Source organism: Chrysochloris asiatica, unplaced genomic scaffold (genome assembly GCF_000296735.1).
Source record: "Chrysochloris asiatica unplaced genomic scaffold, ChrAsi1.0 scaffold00308, whole genome shotgun sequence".
NCBI lineage: Eukaryota > Metazoa > Chordata > Mammalia > Afrosoricida > Chrysochloridae > Chrysochloris > Chrysochloris asiatica.
In genome coordinates, this window is record NW_006408826.1 from 1,949,826 (window position 1) to 1,956,625 (window position 6,800).

Consider the following 6,800-nt stretch of genomic DNA (forward strand, 5'->3'; position numbering starts at 1 on the left):
GATCACACAGCCACTTGCTATCACTGAGTTCCCTGACAGGTTTTCCCATCATCTCCATGAACTGTTTGGCTTTACCTCCTCGCAGTTCCTAAAACCTCGTGAACATGTTCCCTCGAGTCAGCGATGGCACTTCATAGTGATAAACAAGATCACGGTACTCGAAGTCAAGATCGTTCATTAACTCCCTAATTAAACCCTCTGCTTTGGACAAAATGTAGGTATTATACTACTGTTGACAAAACATTATTGAGCTGCAGTGACTGTGCACAGAGACTTTCTTGATGTATATAATTAAATCACCTGTATCAAGACTGACACAATTCAGTTCTTTCTTGACAAATGCATTTAAGCTTTTTTTTGGTGAGCCAATCATTGCTGGAACTCAGTCTGTAGTAAGGCCACTTAACTTTTCAAATGTTAGCTCAAGTTTTTTCATTGAAGAAACAAGGCTCTCAAACAAGTCCTCACCTCTTGTCGTGCCACGCATGGCATCCAGGGACAGCAGTTACTCTCGGGTGTCAAATTCTGCAAGTATCCCACAAGGCCAGTTGGGCAGTCTTTGTTATGTGTGCTGTCTCATCACAAGCCAGAGAGAAAAATTGGAAATCCCCTACAGAACCCTTCAATGTTTTTCCATATCTTGTACCAAGTCAGTAATCCTATCTGAGACGGTTCTCCAAGACAAACTAGCATTCTGAAACAATTTTACTTTGTCTGGTGCTAACAACTCTGCTGCAGCCACCATGCACTTTTTCACGAACTCTCCCTCTAACATTAAGACTCAGCGTCTTTGGGATTCGCTTGACCTCTGCATGACTTGTCTGAATAATGCTGTCTCTGTTACAGTGAGGCCTAGTGAAAGAGGGTTGCTGTGATTCCAAACACCACTGAAGAACACTGTTTATTTGTTTGTTTTAATGTTTTGTTGTGAATTATGTTATAGTTTACATGGGAGAACATTAGTTTTACATTCATCCTACCATATATATAGTTTCATTGCCATGGTTACAATCCCCTCCATGCATCATCAACCAACCAAAGGGTATACCCTGCAAGCCTGCCCCCTACACTCCCCCTCCCCCTGCAGTCTTCAGCACACAGTCGCTCTCCCTCTCTGGATCTAAAGTGCCCAACAGCTCCATCACTCCAAGTCATCATCTCCCCCTCCATCTCAGGCATCGCTGCTTCTCTGGGTAGGGTCCTGCTCTCTACTCTTCTCCCTTCATGGTCCCAGGGAGCTCCGCTCCTAGACTGCAAAGTTAATGACTCCCCTTCTTGCTACAAAACATCTACCTTTACATTTATAACCCTCACAATCAGTCCTAATAGTAATTATTCACTATTGTATCACAAGACACCCATCCGCATTGATTTTATCCAGATGTGTTTGGCCTCCCAATTCACTGAATTCGTCATGTTTTGAGCTGTAATGATGCTCCAGATTCACTTTTTTCATTACTGCTAACACATCGCCACAAACTAGGCACACAGGTTTGCCTTTGACTTCAACAACAACAACAAAAAATGATTGTCCATTTCTCCTGGAAAGATTGACACACTGCATCAGTTTTTCTTGGTAGTTGCCATTTATAGGATCACATCAGTTAAGTTTTAATAGTTACCCAGTGTGTGAATTGCTACCAGTGTGATTATTATGCTTTGATCACTGTTCTAACCCTGCCTCTTAGATTTGGAACATATCCAATGTTTGTACCATCGACTCTTGAGGTCTTTTCTGTATACTGTAGTTTCATTAATCTTCTGCTGAGAGTCAGTTTTTTTTGAGGACTGCTGATCGTGAGCATGTGGATAAAGTCTGTATTGGAGTTATTGTCTGTGTTGACAAAGAATGACACCATCATCATCAATCATTGGAGGCAACGTCATCAGCATAGAGAAAAGTCATCTCATCACATCTCATCTCATCTCATCATCACTGATTGCTGTATTTTTGCCCTAGTGTGTTAACACTTTCATAACGCATACACTCCCAATCTGCCTGGCACTGACTCTCCTCTGAGTCACCACAATACAGGCAGACAGGCCATCAGCAGCTGATAAGTAGCAGACGTGTTTGTTCCATCATGTACTCGTATGTGTCCTGTTTATCCCATGATGGATGTTCCTTGCTTGTCTCTCAAAATTTACATTATTATTATGACTCAGTGTATATTTATATTGCTATAAAAGAAGCTCCCAGCTTGATTGACTTTTGAGCCCTGCCTACAGTTCCCCTTGGCAGGGCCAGATCAAATGATTCTGCGGGCCTCATAACTGCCTACAAGCCAGATGTTCCCCATCTGGGTCTTAGACCAAGACTTACCCAGTTTTCCAGGGAAAGAACTTGATTCCCATCTAATTAGTGTTCCCATAGGACACAAACATTTATTAATTGTGTCTTTAGTCTTCTGGAAGTTATCTTTAGAATGTCAAGCACTGTAGGACCGCTAACCACAAAGTTGGTGGTACAAGCCCACAAGTTGCTTCTTTGTCAGAACCAACTTGTTGGCACTAAACAGCAACAAACGACAAATAAAAAAGATCCCGAGTCACTTGACCCATTACCTCAGAATTACAGGCGTTGTCTCTCTCACTTGGCTTGGTATTGAAGGGTAGACAGCAGGACAATGACCATGGCCTACACATGAAGTAGAGTGTCATGGAGCTGTTGCCACCAGCATCCTTTGCTTTCGATCTCTAAAGAGCTCCTTAACCAATGCTGCAGATAGTAAAAGCCATTTGCGCCCCTTACACTCACAGCATAATTGATGTCTTCTGCCAGCACACAGGGTTTCTTTTACCACAAGCAGAAGAAAGAATTACCTGTTGGAACAGTACAGGTGGCACATGTTCAATAACTTAAATCAATTTGAAATGGCCCAAAGTGATGGCATGGGAGATGTACAGTTAAAGCTTCGTTTTAGGGTCAGAAAGAAAGATATGGTCCACTCCCGCCTTCTCTTTGTTCTCTACCATACAGGGAAGATCTAATTTTTTTAAATAGGAATTAATATTTTTATAAAATGATAGAAGCTGACTTTAAAAAATTCAAGCAACATAAAAAAGAAAATACAAAGAAGATATCTTTTTAAAATCCCAAATCCCGGTGTTCAGAGATGAGAGTGATATTATCATATTTTGTAGCTTTGATTATGAAAGGCTCTCTTGAGATAGATAGAAGAATGAATACATGTGTAGGTGTGCAGATAGAAACACATTTTTAAAAATGGGATCGTATCGAATCATGCTATCATTTGAATACTAAAAAGTATTGGTGGTGGTGGCGGCTGTGTGCTGTGGAGTTGGTTCTGACTCATAGCGACCCTATACAGGGTTTCTGAGGTTGTAAATCTTTACGGGAGCAGAAGCCTCATCTTTCTCCCACAGAACAGCTGATAGTTTCAAACTGCTGACCTTGTGGTTCGCAGCCTGATTCGTAACCACTACGCTACCAGAGCTCCTTAGCTCTAACTAATTTAACAGAAGAAAAAGGATGGCTGAAGAAACCACTGAAGTTTAGATGAATCTTTCTTTGTCCTAAGAGATACTAGTTATTACAAGACTCCTTTACGGTTAAGAAAACTGATAATAAAGATCATTGATGATGTTGTTGTTAGGTGCTGTTGAGTCGGTTCCAATTGATAGCAACCCTGTGCACAGCAGAAAGAAACACTACCGGTCCTATAACATCCTCACAACTGTTGTTTTATTTGAGTCCATTGGTGTTGTCTCTGTGTTGATATATCTCTTTGGGGGTCTTTCTCTTTTTCACTGACCCTCCACCTTACCAAGTATGATGTCCTTCTCCAGGGATCGTCCCTCCTGACGACATGTTGAAAGTACAAGAGACGAAGTCTGGCCACGCTGGCTCACAATGGGCATTCTGGCTTCACTTCCTCTAAGAAAGGTTAGTTTGTTCTGGTAGTCCATGGTACTTTGAATATTCTTGTCTAACACTGTAATTCAAATGCATGGATTCTTCTCCAGTTTTTCTATCCAATGTTCAGCTTGAACATTGAAAATATATGAGTTGGGTCAGACACACCTTAGTGTTCAAACTGATACATTTGCTGTGGCAGATTTGCCTAATGCATTATGTTGCTTGATTTCTTGACTACTGTGGCCATAAGTGTTGATAGTGGATCCAAGCAAAAATGAAGTCTTTGACAGCTTCAATCTTTTCCTCATTTATCATGATGTTATTTATTGATCCAGTTGTAAAGATTTTTGTTTTATTCATGTTGTGGTGTAGTCCATACTGTTGTCTTTCATCTTCATCAATAATTAAAGAGCTTTAGGCAGTGGAATATGACTCAGCCATAAGGAGAAATGGAATCCTGATAATGGATGAACCTTGAAGGCACTGTGCTGAGTGAAATAAGTCACAAAGGATCAGAGATAGTATGATCCCACTTATCTGGAGTGGTTCAAAGGGGTGGGAAAGAGGGAGGAGAAAGGTGGAGTCATGGCTTAAGGGACACTGTGCTTCTGTTAAAGGTAGTAGGGAACAGGGATGACAGGGATGGGCAACTTAGACATTGGCTACCCAAAATGGGGGGGGGTACAAAGGTACAAAGTGACTGGCTTACAAGCTTTCAAGAGGGAGCCTAGTTCCAGTGGGTGCGGGGATGGTAGAATCTCCACTGAGTGTTTTCCAACCTGTCTGGACGGGGCTGGTGAAAGGAGATGGGGATAAGACTCTTGTGGTTCAATAGTGAATAATTGCTATCAGGACTGATTGTGAGTGTTGCACATGTAAAGGTAGACATTTTGTAGTAAAAGGAGGGGAGTGGTTGATCTTGCAGTCCAGGAGCAGGGGGTCCCCGGGATCATCAAGGGAAAAGATCAGAGTGTGGGACCCTGCCCATAGAAGCAGTGATGCCAGAGATGGAGGCAGAGATGATGGCGTGAAGAGATGGAACAGCTGGGGACTCTGGACTCAGGGAGGGAGAGGGGCTGTGTGCTGACAGCCTGGGGGCAGGCTTGTGGGGTATATTCTTTGGTTGTTTGATGATGCATTGAGGAGATTATAATCATTGCAACGAAATGAAATATGATAGGATGAATGTAAAGCTGATGTTCTCCCATGTAAACTATCACTCAATTCACAATAAAAACTAAAAAAAAAAAAAAAAAAGGTGGTAGGAAGATTTGGAAACTATACTGGTGATAGCTGCACAACATGATAAACATAACTGATACCAGTGAATTGTACATATGAAGAGTGCTGAAATGGGAAACAGTTGAATATGTACTTACTACATTAAAGAAAAAAATAATTAAAACAAGATCTTGAGTGGGTTGAAGTTATTATGTGTTAACGCTCCACTGTGTGGCTGTGAAAACTTATATCAGCATAATGACTTATGCTTTATAAATGAATTACACATGCATCACTTTTGATTTTTTGTTTTGTTTTTTAACTTTCATAAAAATAAAAAAGTGGTACCGAACAGGAACATATTGTCCAGGCAAATGACACTCAGCTAATTAGCAATTGACTTGAAACTCTAGTCCAGTGTTCTATCACCCGATCCTGTACCAATTCTAGATCCTCATCTGTAAGATTCAAGGGGAAGTGATTCTATTATAGAGGCACTTTGATAGAACAATTTCATCTGAACCACAATATTTTCAAATAAAATAAGCAGTTAAGCCTACACGCAGCTAACTAAATGTTTTATTAAGTGTCTGATGTACCATCTGGCTTTGCCATGTAATGATTTGATATTGTACCATTTTTATATCTTTAAGCATTAAAAGAAAATAATTGTTCTCGTATCAAAAGAAGACTCCATATTGCAACTTCAAGCAGTATGAATAGACTCCTGCTTTCAGCGAAGAGCTACTTACTCGTGGTTTATTACCACTTCCCACACTTAACTCATCTCCACCTCTCATTTTTTGTTGTTGCTTGTCTTGATTTTATTTTGTTAGGGTTTGTAGCATTTCATTTATATTCTGAAAGTGCAGTTCTCTAAGTTGACATTTTACATGCCATTGGATGCCAGATCTACAGTCCCATTACCTTATTTTTCTCTTGCCCTAAGTTCTTTATTCGACTCTCCTCATGGCAGACTGAATTGCATTGTCAAATAGGAATTCTTTTTTAAGAGGAAGTCACCAAGGTTATATTTCCTGCATGTTTATTTCTTTATTCATGTTTGAGAATATTGGCTTGTGGCTCTTATCCTTGAACAACTTGCCTGGGTATAGGATTTTGAAATCACATTTATTTTTCTTCACGATTTTGCTCTGTGTTCTAGCCCTGAAAGTTTCTAGTTTCTGAAAGTTAGAGGCAAGTGAGAATTCTCCCTCTTTTTGGTAACTTGCTTTGTCTGCCTGAAAATGTAAATATTTTTTCTTCGTACTTGAGGTGTAATACTCGAACCTGAATATGTTTTGATATTGTTTGCATTTTGTTCCAATGTTTCTTATTATATATTAGTGCTTTTAAGTCTGTTCCAATTCATAGCAGCCCTGTACAGGGTTTCCAAGGAGTGGCTATTGAGTTTGAACCACTGACCTTGTGTTCAACCAGACCTTGTGGCCAATGCATTATCCTGCAGTGCCACATCAGGACTCCTAGGTATTGTATAGTATGCCCTTTTCATGGGAAGATCCAGTTCTCTTTTTGTGTGTGTGTGGAAATGTTTCTCAATTCAGGAACCCAATTGTCAGGCCATCTTTATCTATTTTCTGTATCTTTTTATAACTTTTCTCTAGTTACTTATTTTTCCTGGACATGCATCTTAATTATCTCAAACTGTTCTTCCAATCAATTGATTCCTCTTCTTCTT